The sequence below is a fragment of the Dreissena polymorpha genome, unplaced genomic scaffold, assembly GCF_020536995.1.
Source record: "Dreissena polymorpha isolate Duluth1 unplaced genomic scaffold, UMN_Dpol_1.0 chrUn026, whole genome shotgun sequence".
Taxonomy (NCBI): Eukaryota; Metazoa; Mollusca; class Bivalvia; order Myida; family Dreissenidae; genus Dreissena; species Dreissena polymorpha.
In genome coordinates this window covers 136049-150000 of record NW_026273340.1, presented here as the reverse complement: position 1 = coordinate 150000, position 13952 = coordinate 136049, and the positions used below count along the sequence as shown (strand labels likewise).

Here is a 13952-nt window from a genome sequence, read left to right as displayed (position 1 = left end):
TAAACATTGTTGGTAAGTTGTTTTGATCACGTTATGCTGAATGAACCGCTCTCAGCACGGACATTCTCTAACCAACCAACTAACACACACAGCTCGCATTGTGGTAGATTAACCCATTTATGCCTAGTGAACTCTCCCATCCTTCTAAATTGGATCAAGCCTTTTTTCTTGACGCTTGGTATAAATCGATATCAATCAATTATTTTTTATTTTTTGTTTCAACGCCATTTATATCTAGGAATGGACACCGCTGAAAGAAATTAGTCAAGTCATCGCTGCAGTTATCTCCCTTATATATGATCGAATACCAACATTTTAAGTCATACTAGATCTGAAAGGTTTTCAAGGTTTTATTTTATAAAAATAGGGCATTTTTTACACAACTGTTATTCATACTTTAAATTTGTAATATGCAGCCAAAAAGAACATAACAAATGCAACAAAACAATTGATGGTAAAAAGACCAAAACGCTCGGTATGGTGATTTCTCGGACCGCCCCGATTGAAAATAAGTATTATCCCATTCTACACTGCGGGTGTTAAGTAGGATATACTGGTTGTAATTGACTTTGAATAAATAAATTTTAATTACTAAAAAGTCAAATATGTTTTAATCGATTGGGTTAATCAGAGCCGGTAAAAAAAAGGAGGGAAAATCAACTGTAACATTATTTTCCAAGTGGTTTGATATGACACACGTTAGTATTTTTTTCAGACCAGTTTAGTATTTTCGAATACCAATACCAACATTTTAAATCATACTAGAACTGAAAGGTTTTCAAGTTTTTATTTTATAGAAATAGTGCATTTTTTACACAACTGTTATTCATACTTTTAATTTGTAATATGCAGCCAAAAAGAGCATAACAAATGCAAATGAGGGAACATCAACTGTACCATTATTTTCCAAGTGGTTTGATATGAAACACGTTTGTATTTCCCAGACCCGTTTTGTATTTTTGCGCATGCGCGGATGTGATTTCTGGTAGATCCGGAGTCTCGAAATATCGGCAGCATTACACGAACATGAAGAGACTAACAAATAAACCAAGGTTAATGCTCTCAATAATAGCGTATATTTCTAAAATAAACATAAATATTCTTAGAATGGAAATATTTAATAAAAGTTGCAGTGGCATGAAGTTGACGCCTCGAACGGCCACGCATTTGTTTTTAGTATTGCTGCAGCGTTTACGGGAAACTGTGGAGGAACATGTCAACTGTTGAAGCACGTGGTAATTTTAACAGACAAGACACTGTCTTACTTAATTACAATTAGGACAGATTGTTTTTGTTTAACCCATTTATGCCTAGTGGACACTCTCATCCTTCTAAAATGGATTAATTTTTTTTCCAAAATTAGGGATTTTAAGTATATTTATTTCTATATTTACAATATTTCTTATAGAAATTCTTTCAAGCAAACAGCGCAGACCCTGATGAGACGCCGCGGCGTCTCATCTGGGTCTACGCTGTTTGCCAAGGCCTTTTTCTAGACGCTAGGCAAAAATGGGTTAAAACAAACAGTGAATAGCTCATAGAGAATGAATTTGCGTTTACAGTCGTCTCAAAGTAGCCTGTTCGGTCCGCTGATTTATTTATTTTTGTTTAAAATGTATTATTTTCTTAGCGAAAATTCAGTTGAGACAAAATGTGGCATCCCTAAACTCTGTGTTGACTGCACAGGCTAGTCCGTTTCGACACTCTACGAAAATCATTTAACCCCTTTTTGAGTCGCGTTCTTAGAAAACGGGGCTTAATGCATTTGCGTACAGTGTCACCCCAGATTGGCCTGTGCAGTCCGCACAGGCTAATCAGGGACGACACTTTCCGCCTAAACTGGATTTTATTTTAGAAGAGACTTCCTTTAAACGAACAATACCATAAAAGCAGAGAGTGTCGTCCCTGATTAGCCTTTGTGGACTGCAGAGTCTAATCTGGGATGACACTTTACGCACATGCATTAAGCCCAGTATTTTTAGAACGCGCATCATTTTTCTCGAGCGGGGCTCGTAATATTGTTTGATATATAATAAGGGAGCTTCCCGAACCTTGGTTGCTTCTATCCACGATTTCTACGTCGATATCAATAGACGCTTGTTCCGGTGGAATTTCGATCGCCCGAGACGCTTGGTCGTCTGCCGGATCAGACGACGGAGGCGCCATCTGCTGGCGCGCTTTTCTACCGAAGCCGGATCTACCAGTCGCGCTGTCTGGATAGTTTGATAAATAATATACACGGTTTGGTTTCCGGTTGTGGTAGAGACAATGAAACAAAAAAGGCGCACTCTTTGTCTGTGTTAGTTTGCCTAATAAGAAATACGACACTCTTCGCTTGTAAGGTATTTTTCGTTTAAAGTCGTATCCAAGAATATATTTAAAGAAAGAAAAAAAGCAACCTTCATCTGGGCTTGTACCACTGACCCCTGGAGTAAAAGTCTAGCGCTGAGACCACTTGGCCATCCGTGCTCATACAATTAGTAATTTATTTTATGCTTGATATACGCAATCCTCGTAATGTCCCAAAACATAACGACAACAACAATACTCTCCAAATTATTTAATCGTTTCGCGTTGCAACGCTTTATAATTTTTCGGTTTTTAAATCGCCAAAAAATGCATATTATGTATATTGTAAAGCATGGTAAATGTTCAGTATGACTTGTTTTCACAAATATCCTAACTACAACGAAATTTTGCGAATCTGAAACCATTTTTTATTTTGTCAATTTTCCAAAACGTGAAAAGGTCTCTTTAATATATGTGTTTTGCTCTGTGAAAACAGGGCGTAACGTATGTGCGTAATAAGTCGTCAAATATTAGCCAGTGCAGTCCGCACATTCTAATGATGGGCGGTACTTTCCGCCTTTATGATATTTTTTCGTTTAAAGGAAGTTTCTTCTAAACGAGAATCCGGACTGCGGAATGCGGACACAAGCTAATCTGCAACGACACTTAACGAATATGCATTAAACAAGAACAAAGCTCTTCAATGCATTCATATCGTGGCAGTAGCCGGTTAATATTGATAGTATATTCGTTGTTGCCCGCCATCGATTACGTGAACAAAGATCCAGTCACATTGTTTTTTATCGAATACTGAAAGTTGACACGTTGTCCAGAACTGAATAGTTCAAACGATTCACGCGGTTTTATTTTCTTTATTTCTCTAGTTGCTTAATTAAACACTTATACAAATAGTTCACCGAAAAAACCGATACGAATGTCAATGAAAACTATGGAAAGCCAAAGGGGACCCCCGCTAAAATACATATACTTATATAGTAAATATCGGGATTTTCATTTTTCGCGGAACTTTCACTTTCCGCGAAAAACCAAGGCCAGCATAGCCATAAAATACTACATACAAATCGAAATCTAAAAAGCGCGAAACTTTCATATATTTTCCGTCGGAACAATTCTCTTTCAACCCTGGAGAGAATGCGGGCTCAAATAATCGCGCGGAACCTAAATATTATCTACTCTGTACAAAAAGTAGTGTATAAAATCGCGCGGACCTTATCCACAAAGCGCGGAACACAAATATCTTCCGCGAAAATTAAGCATTGAATTACTGTACAAATCTCGGGTTGCTATGTAAATTGCGGGTTGCTAATGAAAAATCGCGCGGAAGATTCATTACTCCGCGCGATTTTCAATAGCATTGAATTACTGCACGAAATTCGGGTTGCTATGTGGTTACGCGATAAAATTTGATTGGTTCCGACACCTAGAAAGAACCTATCAAAACTCGCGTCTTATCCAGCATTCATGCAGTCATCATGATGACTGTTTCACATTAACACAAAAAATTTTAAGGGCGAAAGCGTGATCAATTTTGATGACATTAGCAATGAGGTTAGTATTTAACATACATGAATTTTAATGCAATTAAAACAGCTCAAGAGTATCGAGTGTTGTTTTCACGGTTTGTCTATATGCAAACGTCTCTGATTAAACATAAACACCCGCAAAAACACGTCATAATCATATGTCGGCAAATAATGAAATATATCTAGTGTTTGTGTGTAAGAAACATCTTCCCTTAAGCTCAGTTAGTAGAGAGCCAAGTTATTGTTATGGCAGTCGTATGCTCTAGTCCAGCGCCGTATACATCTTCAATTAAAAAGAAAAAGAACAAGGCTTTACAGGCAATTCATCCCAAAGGCAACTCGTACCTTGGTCAACTCGTACCCATTTTTAGCTCGGCGTTTTCGGAGAAAACCCGAGGTATTGTCATAGCCAGCTCGTCGTCCGCCGTAGGCGTCGTGCTAAAACCTTAGCATTGGCTCTAAAATCAAAGTGCTCCACCTACAACTTTGAAATTTCATATGTAGATGCACCTTGATGAGTTCTACACGCCACACCCATTTTTGGATCACTAGGTCAAAGTCACTGTGACCTCTAATATAAAACTTTAACATAGGCTCTAAAATCAAAGTGCTTCCACCTACAACTTTGAAACTTCATATGTAGATGCACCTTGATGAGTTCTACACGCCACACCCATTTTTGGGTCATTAGGTCAAAGGTCAAGGTCACTGTGACCTCTACTATAAAACTTTAACATTGGCTCTAAAATAAAGTGCTTCCACCTACAACTTTGAAACTTCATATGTAGATGCATGTTGATTTGTTCTACACGCCACACCCATTTTGGGGTCACTAGGTCAAGGTCATTGTGACCTCTAAAAAAATAAATCTGACAAGCACCTGTAGCAGAGCGTGGCATCCGTTATGCGGTGCTCTTGTTGTCAACTCGTTCTTCATTCAAACTATTCAACTTGTTTCATTTGTCTTATTTTGTCACAATTGTAAAATTCTTGAAAGACATCAACCACAAGTGTCAATTTTCATCAACACTTTCGCTGCTTATACATATCTGCAGCAGACAACTTGCGTGAGCAATGCTTAGATAATTTAAGTTGAAACATCAAGAGGAAAATAAAAATTGTTTGGGTAGGTACAAGTTGACTAAAAAACAGGTACGAGTTGACCACAATGGGTAGGTGTTTACCACGGAACAATTTGACCGGCATGCAGAACAAGATTATTGATTATTATATTTAACTGTCACACAAATCTAAAAGATAACACAATGTATTACAAACACAATGACTGTCAAGACATTCTAAACTCTTACAGTTAACATATAACAGGTGCACACATCTGATATACTGACCAAATTAAATAACTCAAGATTCACACCAGATACGACACAGTTTCAAAACTCGACATTTTGTCTGCATGCCACGCCAATTTAGTCCAAAAAATTTGATTTAACCAGTGAATTCTGAGCTATATATCTTAAAGCAGAATGCACATTATGTCTAAAAAGTGTTTTTCGGCTAATTTCTGGTATGAACTATCTTCACACATAGCATCTGGTAAACCTTCAGATAGCAATAGCAGAATGCTAATAATGAGTATAATGTTCTGTATTGTGGAAGAAATACATGTAGTAAAATAATATGATAGTATGAAACATGGTTTTTGTATTTTATAGCTGTAGCAGTGTTCCCAACTTGAACATCATCTTCTGTGTACATATCTGAGGCAGAGCCAGCTTGCCCATCTGACCTCTGTTGTGGACAACCGAGTAAGAGCCAGCTTGCATGTCATCTGTTGTGGACATCCGTGTTAGAGCCAGCTTGCACGTCCTCTATTGTGGACATCAGTGTTAGTGCTAGCTTTCATGTCATCTGTTGTGAACATCCGTGTTAGAGCCAGCTTGCACGTCATCTCTTTTGGACATCAGTGTTAGAGCCAGCTTACACATCCTCTGTTGTGGACATCCGTGTAAGTGCTAGCTTGCACGTAATCTGTTGTGGACATCTGTGTTAGAGCCAGCTTGCACGTCATATGTTTAGGACATCAGTCAGAGATAGCTTGCATGTTATATACTTGTGGACATTAGTCAGAGCCAGCAAGGACAATCTCTGTTGTGGATATCTGTCTTAGAGCTTGCACGTCATCGGTTGTTCACATCCTTGTAATAACCAGCTTGCACATCAACTGATGTGGAAATCTGAGTCAGAGCCAGCTTGCACATCATCCGTTGTGGACATCTCTTTATGATTCTACTCTTTGCTTAGATTGACACTGTGACTTTAGTGTAATATGTTACAACCTTAAGCTATTCCTATTGTTGAATAAAAATATTGTGTCATTAAAATATATTTTGTTGGATAATTTGTATGTTGAGTTGTATTGTTTGGTCATTGCAAAGTATCAAGTTATTTTAAGACAAGAAAAAGCTCATCTTTCATCATGTATTTATATTAAAATTCTTGAATGTTAGTGAAGGTACAGTTCATATAATTAAAAGCAATTTTAATATGATTGCTTGTGTTTTATTGCACAGTGAATACCATCTTGTCTTTATGCTGACATATAGAACGGAAAAATAGTAAACTGTCGTTTTTATATGCAATGGGATTGTATATGAAGACTTGCATGTTCAGATGAAAAAATTGCCATAATTTTTCTCTTTATATTTTATTCCTGCTAAATGGTTGATGCAATAAAGTTAAGTCTTTAATGACTTGTGTTTCTTGTAATATTATTTGTAAGCAAATTTGGCTGTAGTATTAGATGCATGCTGTACAAGATACTGTAGATCAACATTATATTGTATGAGTATGAATAGATAATTCAAGGTGCACAGCCATTAATTTTGCCCTCCACCATCTCCGATTTTGGTTAGACAGTTGCAAGTTACTTGCATTAGTATGAAGTCTTAAAATAACTTAAGTATAATTGCTGTTGTGTTATTATTAACCTTTTCCTGCTCTGAGGAAATTTTAAATTTTCTACATGCAAACATCATAAAACCAGAACAGCCTGCAAGTAACTCACAATCTGTTCAGGTTTTATGCTGTTTGCTGCTCATCAGTATCCATGGGTTGGAAACAAAGCCTTTAAAACTTTAATATAGTAAGAAAGGTCTTAAATTAAATTTATTCTCGAATGTGTCTTAGTGCGTTTTTGAGTGGTACAGGGTTAAATGTCTCATTTTGTTTTTGATTATCTTTGGTTTATTGAACATATATGAGCCTTGCTCTGTGAAATAGGGGTTTTATGCATGTGCGTTTAGTATCCTCCCTGATTAGCCTGTGCGGTCTGCCCAGGCTAATCTGGAGTGCACATGCATTAAACCCCTTTTTCACAGAGCGAGGCTCATATGTATTAGACAGTGCATTCAAATAATACAATTTAAATCTGAATATTTTATTTAGTTGCAATACTCAAAGACCTATCAATATTGATAGGTCTTTGCAATACTTTAAAGCTTACTATGTTTGCAGTTTTAGTGAAAACACAAACTTTTAATCAAAGAAGCATATAATGTGTATTACTCATTTAATCAACTTCCACTTTATTCCATACACGTGTTCGACTCTGTGACATTACGTTCTGTCAAAGCTTTTTATTGCAAATTCATTAAACATAAATTGGTAACCTTGGGTATCCAAAAGGAATCCAAATTTTACTAGCCATAGACTTTCCAAAATGCAATTGTTTCTGAGAAGTATTTTTCTCTAGAAGGTGGCAAAACTCCTAAGCAATTCCTTTTTGGGCTAATGGTAGGGCTAACGCGTGTAACATCCATTGACAAATTATTAAATATACATTAAAAGGTCATTGTTCACAAAACAGATCATGATATAACATGATGCAGCATTTTGTACTATATCAAATTAAATGTTGCTGAAAACAGAAGAATATTCAAATTATGGACATTTTATTCTGTTAATAATGCTATCTTTCTAACATTACAAATCAATAAAGCATGCTTAACAATAGCAGAACTCTTTTGACTTTTAATTATCTTTTCCAGTCTTTAAATCTTTACAAAATTCATTGTCCCACTAACACCATCCTATAAAACAGGTTATGGCTTCCAATTGTTAATCAACTATAAAGCATGAACAAAGGCACAAATATCGCAGTATCTTTTGCAAATGATACAAATGTCTATGGCCTCGATACGGAACAAAAAGCAAGATTTCTTGTCAGGCGGTAAGCTGAATCCTCGAGAACATTTGAAAAATGTCCATTTAATGCGCCACTGGGCCGTTCCTATTTAAATGGGCATCATGCACAGAACTTGGCCATCCAGGTCATATGTCCAAACATTTCAAGTTACTGTCACAGACTGCTTGAAGAACTAAACTGCTGATAAACAAGGACCTATGCTCAGATGTTGAAGCAGGACATGCACTGTGGGTTCCATCAACAGTCCAATCATTCTACATCATTCATGAAATCCATAGGCAATGATCGTCAGCTCATGACGAGATTCTGGAAATCTGATGTACTGCTCCATCATTGCTGACAAGACTCTACATGTTGAAATGACTGTGTAATGTTGAGTCCCTGAAATACAAAAGTAAAATTCATGCTAGAGTTTAGCCATATTAATTATGCTTGATTGCATTGAAAGCTTTATGCTTATTAAGACATTCTAGAGTCCGTTTTCTGGGAGTAATCAGTACTTTGTATATATGAAGATAAAGAGACCGCTAATAAACAGGGTTGAACCCAAAATGTTCCCATCACTTGGTGAACACCATATCCACTACGCCAGCCTGACAAAGTAAATGAAGTGAAGCTTCTAAGTTATGTCTCATTTGATTGTTAACAAGAGCACCGCCCTGCGGGTTCAGACCTCTCATCTGTTTTTTTTAAAGTTGAAGGGACCTATCTCGATACTTCAATCACAAAGGAGGGAGAGGTGGGGTGGAGAAGGGTGTATAGTGTGGTGGTGTGGTCATTTATTACACTATCTTCCAAAAATGAAAAAATGATAAAAATAAATATTTGTGTTTTTTAGCCATGTTTAAAAAAAATGGGCAGGGGGTATAGTGTGAGGGTGTGGTCATTTATTAGATGATCTTTCAAAATGAAAAAAAAAGTACTTTTTTCTTTTTTTTGGGGGGGGGGGGGGGGCGTGGGGGATGGTTTGGGTGGAGTCTATTGTGGTATGTCAGATAAGAGTTGCTTTGTAACGCTTGTAAAGAAGTTATGGAAATTTTAGCAAAATTTAATAATTTCACCTTGAGAGTCATGGTCATTCAAAGGTCAAGGTAAAATTCAACTTGCCAGCTACAGTAACTTATGATAGCATGACAGTATTTGAAGTTTGAAAGCAATAGCCTTGATACTTGAGAAGTAAAGTAGATCAAAACACAAAATTTAACCATATATTCAAAGTTACTAAGTAAGAAAAGGACCATAATTCTGTCAAAATGACAACCAGAGTTATTCAACTTGTCCTGTACTGTCCCCTTATGATAATTTGCGAGTATTCCAAGTATGAAAGCAATATCTTTGCTACTTTAGGAGTAAAGTGGACCAAACACAAAACTTAACCAAATTTTCAATTTTCTAAGAATAAAAAGGGCACATAATACTTTCAAGATGCCAGTCAGAGTTACATAACTTTGTCTGCACAGTCCCTTTATGATAGTAAGTGTTGCAAGTATGAAAGCAATAGCTTTGATACTGTAGGAATAAAGTGGACCTTAACACAAAACTTAACCAAATTTTCAATTTTCTAAGTATAAAAAGGGCACATAATTCTGTCAAAATGCACGCCAGAGTTATCTAACTTTGCCTGCCCAGTCCCCTCATGGTAGTAAGTAAATAAGTTTTATACTTGATACTTTATGAGAAAAGTGGACCTAAACACAAAACTTAACCGGACGCCGACACCGACGCAGACGCCAAGATGATGACAATATCTCTTTTTTTTTCAAAAAAAAAGATGAGCTTATAAATAAAATGTTACATATTGCAAACTTGATTACACGATTTTTCATAAATACTCTTTCAGCTTTTTATTTATATATGAAGGCTAGGGTCACTTTCTGCGAGCCTTACAAAAAAACTAACCATATTTGCACTTGTCAAGACTCCTTCACATACAATTTACCTTTGCTTATTCCAATATCCTTTTGCCAACCAACATTGTGTGGTCACGTACCATACATGGTTCCACAGTTGTACAGAATTCCTACAAAATAAATGAAGTATACATTTACAATTCAAATTTCTTTTCAAAGAATGTGTAGGTAACTAAATTCCCTATACATTACTTTAATGTCATAAAATAAATTTCAAACAAGGGCTGTTTGTAAAACATGCATGCCCCCCATATGGATTGTCAATTGTTGTGGCAGCCATTGTGTGAATACGTTTTTTGGCACTGTGACCTTGACCTTTGACCTAGTGACCTGAAAGTCAATAGGGGTCATCTGCGAGTCATTATCTATGTACCTATGAAGTTTCATGATCCTAGGCATAAGTTCTTGAGTTATCATCCGGAAACCATTTTACTTTTTTGGGTCACCGTGACCTTTACCTTCGACTTAGTGACCTCAAAATCAATAGGGGTCATCTGCGAGTCATGATCAATGTACCTATGAAGTTTTATGATCCTAGGCATAAGCGTTCTTGAGTTATCATCGGGAAACCATTTTACTATTTAGGGTCACCGTGACCTTGACCTAGTGACCTGAAAATCAATAGGGGTCATCTTCGAGTCATGATCAATGTACCTATGAAGTTTCATGATCCTAGGCAAAATCGTTCTTGGGTTATCATCCGGAAACCATCTGGTGGACAGACATATGGACATTCGGACCGACATGTGCAAAACAATAAACCTGCTCTTCTTCGGAGGGGGGCATAAATATTTAACAGATATTTAACAAAAATTAACTTGATTCATCAAATTAATCAGTATCGAATAATAGACCAGTTTCACAATATGAACACCGATACTATTTTTAGATATCAATCATATCACCTGACGCGTTGAATTGCATAACAAGGCTGAACGTGAAACTGCATTTTCTTTTGCTATGCAAATTGCGTTGAATATCAAGATTTTAATGCGCACTGACACTGGTTACAATTAAGTCAAACATATGAATACAGACAACCATCACATGTCATGCTGTGTTAAGTAAAAAAATTGATAAGTAATTCAAATATAAAAATTATAACACCTAAATAATGATTCAAGGACATAAGTTATGTACTATTAGTGTATATTAATGAATTATATTTAATCTTTATAAATAACAATAGATGTGTTCATCAGAAACACAATGCCCACTACTGCGCCGCTTTTAATTATACATATATTTTTTTAACCTTTGACCTTGAAGGACGACCTTGACCTTGAACTTCCACCACTCAAAATGTGCAGCTTCATGAGATACACATGCATGCCAAATATCAAGTTGCTATCTTCCATGCTGCAAAAGTAATGGCCAACGTTAATTTTTTTTCGGACAGACGGACAGACTGACATACTGACTGACTGACGGACAGTTCAACTGCTATATGCCACCCTTCCAGGGGCATACAATTTCCAGTTACCCATAAGCATCAGAGTAAATGTGGTCTGAAGACTAAACATCGATTATTGCACAAATCGAAGTCATAAATTAGCAGTATACAATACTAAGTATTGTAAGACTACAATTTTCAAAGGTAGGATGTGTACAATTTCATGAATTATAGAACGTGTAAGAGTTGAATCAAGCATCAGACAAAGTGCTATCAAATAGAAGAAAATGACACAAATGTTTAGCATTAAATTTTTGAAATGTTAAAAATATATAGGTATAAAGCACTTTATAATTATGATAAAACTGGCTAATATGTATACAGTATTTAGTTTCTGACAATCTTTTTGGACAGATGCCTTTCAATGTTGACAATATCTTTTATGTTCAGTAAAAGCAACAATTGAGTATTTGGCGTTAAATTATTCTAAGAAACGGCTACGCAATGCTACAACCATGAGACGCCATGGTCACATGGAGGTGTCATAAATTGTGTTAAATGACCAGATGACCAGATATCTACAACATGTGGTTTATGACATCACGTTGTTATTTAGTATTTGTCTGCACAGTATCTGATCATAAAGAGGTTATGGGTTTGTGCTGAATACAGGGGAATTTAAACGCAAGATCTATCAATAAATAAAATAATTGATTAATCGCCCAAATAATGCGCAAACAAAGAGTGTCAGATAATCCAATAAGTTTTAGACTGTCAATTTACACACACTAAGAATTGAAAGCCATACTTGGAGTGTCAGAGTTTGTGCAAAAAAAAAGAATACAAACAAGAATACAAACAAGTACTTTAATCAAGAAAATGTATTTCATATATTGGCACTTAAAATGGAAAGTATATATTAAGTAATTAATGGCTATTTCTGACGAAGTCAACTTGTGTTGGCAATATCATTAAGTAGATCTAGCTGAATGATCAAAAGCAGAGTGATATTGCGATGCACTATTAGAAATCTCTACACGTTCAGCCTCATTCTGGAATTCTGCAATCATTTGACTACCTGCTATATTGGCTTATTGTGAAAAGGGTCTATTCACTCATAAATACTTTAAAGAAGTAAGATTTTCCATCACTCTACAACTGTTGGGCTTTCTTAAAGGAAGTTTGGGAGTAAAATAAATCTGCTCCAAGTTTTTATCACAAAAAACTTCCAACAAGTGGAGAATTAGCCGCATTTAGTGGATGATTAAGAAACATGATTAATTTAAATTAGATCTACATGTAATAGCTATTGAAAAGTTAAGTTATCCAGTTATTCTTGCTGCAATGTGGATAAGAATAATACAAACCAATAGCTGACAAACCTGATATCAGTGATATGTTGACCTTTGAAGTCGAAATTGAGACCTGAAATCTGTCTGTATAGAGAGGCACAATTTGTTTGGCATATCTTCAACCATTACTGGCAACACACACCTACAAAATTTATATATAAATTATATTAAAACATAAATTTATTAATAATTTTATTTATTAATTTTTGACGAAATGTTTTAATCTAGGTCAGCTATAACGAAACTAAAAACGGATTAAAAACAATACCTTATTTTAATTAATAGGTTGAAAACAAAAATAAATGTATTAATAGAGCTATATTGACATTCAACTGAACGAATACAAGACACAAGTACATAACATTACAATAAGTTATTATTTCAGTCGCATTCGGAGAAAACTGGGCTTAGTGCATGTGCGTAAAGTGTCATCCCAGATAGGCGTAAGCCTGTGCAGTCCGCACAGGCTAATCAGGGACGACACTTTCCGCATAAACTTCATTTTCGGTAAGGAGGGACTTCCTTGAAATTAAAAATACCATAAAAGCGGAAAGTGTAATCCCTGATTAGCATGTGCGGACTGCACAGGCTAATCTGCGATGACACTTTACGCACATGCAATAAGCCCAGTTTTCTCAGAACGCGGCTCATTTAATTAACAATTGTCAACATTATGCATATTATCGGATAGTTTTACACAATATTAAAAAAGTACAAATACAAACCTGGTAATACATGTAAATGATCGTATGCAATACAGTTATTGATCCCAATCTGATCTATTTCCGAATTATCTGCGAATCCATCGAGTAGAAACAATAACCATGCAATTCGCTCCGCCATCTTGAAACGTTATACTTACTGAACGCACTGATTGTGTTGCATTTGTTACAAAGTATCTGATTGGTTATTTCTAAGTATCGGATCCAATCAAATTTTTCGGGTAACTAGGGATTCTAACACCTAACAACCCGAGATTTGTACAGTAATTCAATGCTTAATTTTCGCGGACGATATTTGTGTTCCGCGCTTTTTGGATCTGGTATTTACTGGATTTTCTCTCTTTAATAGACTTCTTAAAATAGCATTATACAATCTCCGCGCGATTTTAAACACTACTATTTGTATAGTCCAAATAATTAGACGTAAGCTACCCCGCTTACGTCTAAACGGCTACCGTCGTTTTCCTATAGCAAATTGAGTTCAGCTAAAACTTCAGTTTTTCTCGTTAAATCTTTGCTAATGCATAAAATTATCATTAATTAGACATATATGTGAGCGATTACCTCTTAAATGTGT

At 35.9% G+C, this 13952-nt stretch overlaps 2 long non-coding RNA genes across 2 annotated transcripts; one reads left to right on the top strand and one right to left on the bottom strand.

Annotated features, from left to right (window-relative positions):
* The first annotated feature begins 3272 nt into the window (after positions 1 to 3272).
* On the top strand, positions 3273 to 6541 carry LOC127863682 (uncharacterized). Its single transcript, XR_008041146.1, has 2 exons — positions 3273 to 3858; positions 5507 to 6541. It is a non-coding gene; the product is annotated as an uncharacterized LOC127863682 (long non-coding RNA).
* A 1186-nt stretch (positions 6542 to 7727) lies between these two features.
* LOC127863681 (uncharacterized) lies at positions 7728 to 13740 on the bottom strand. Its single transcript, XR_008041145.1, has 4 exons — positions 13379 to 13740; positions 12684 to 12795; positions 9938 to 10018; positions 7728 to 8379 (listed from the first exon to the last, which is right to left on the bottom strand). It is a non-coding gene; the product is annotated as an uncharacterized LOC127863681 (long non-coding RNA).
* Between the last annotated feature and the right edge of the window lie 212 nt (positions 13741 to 13952).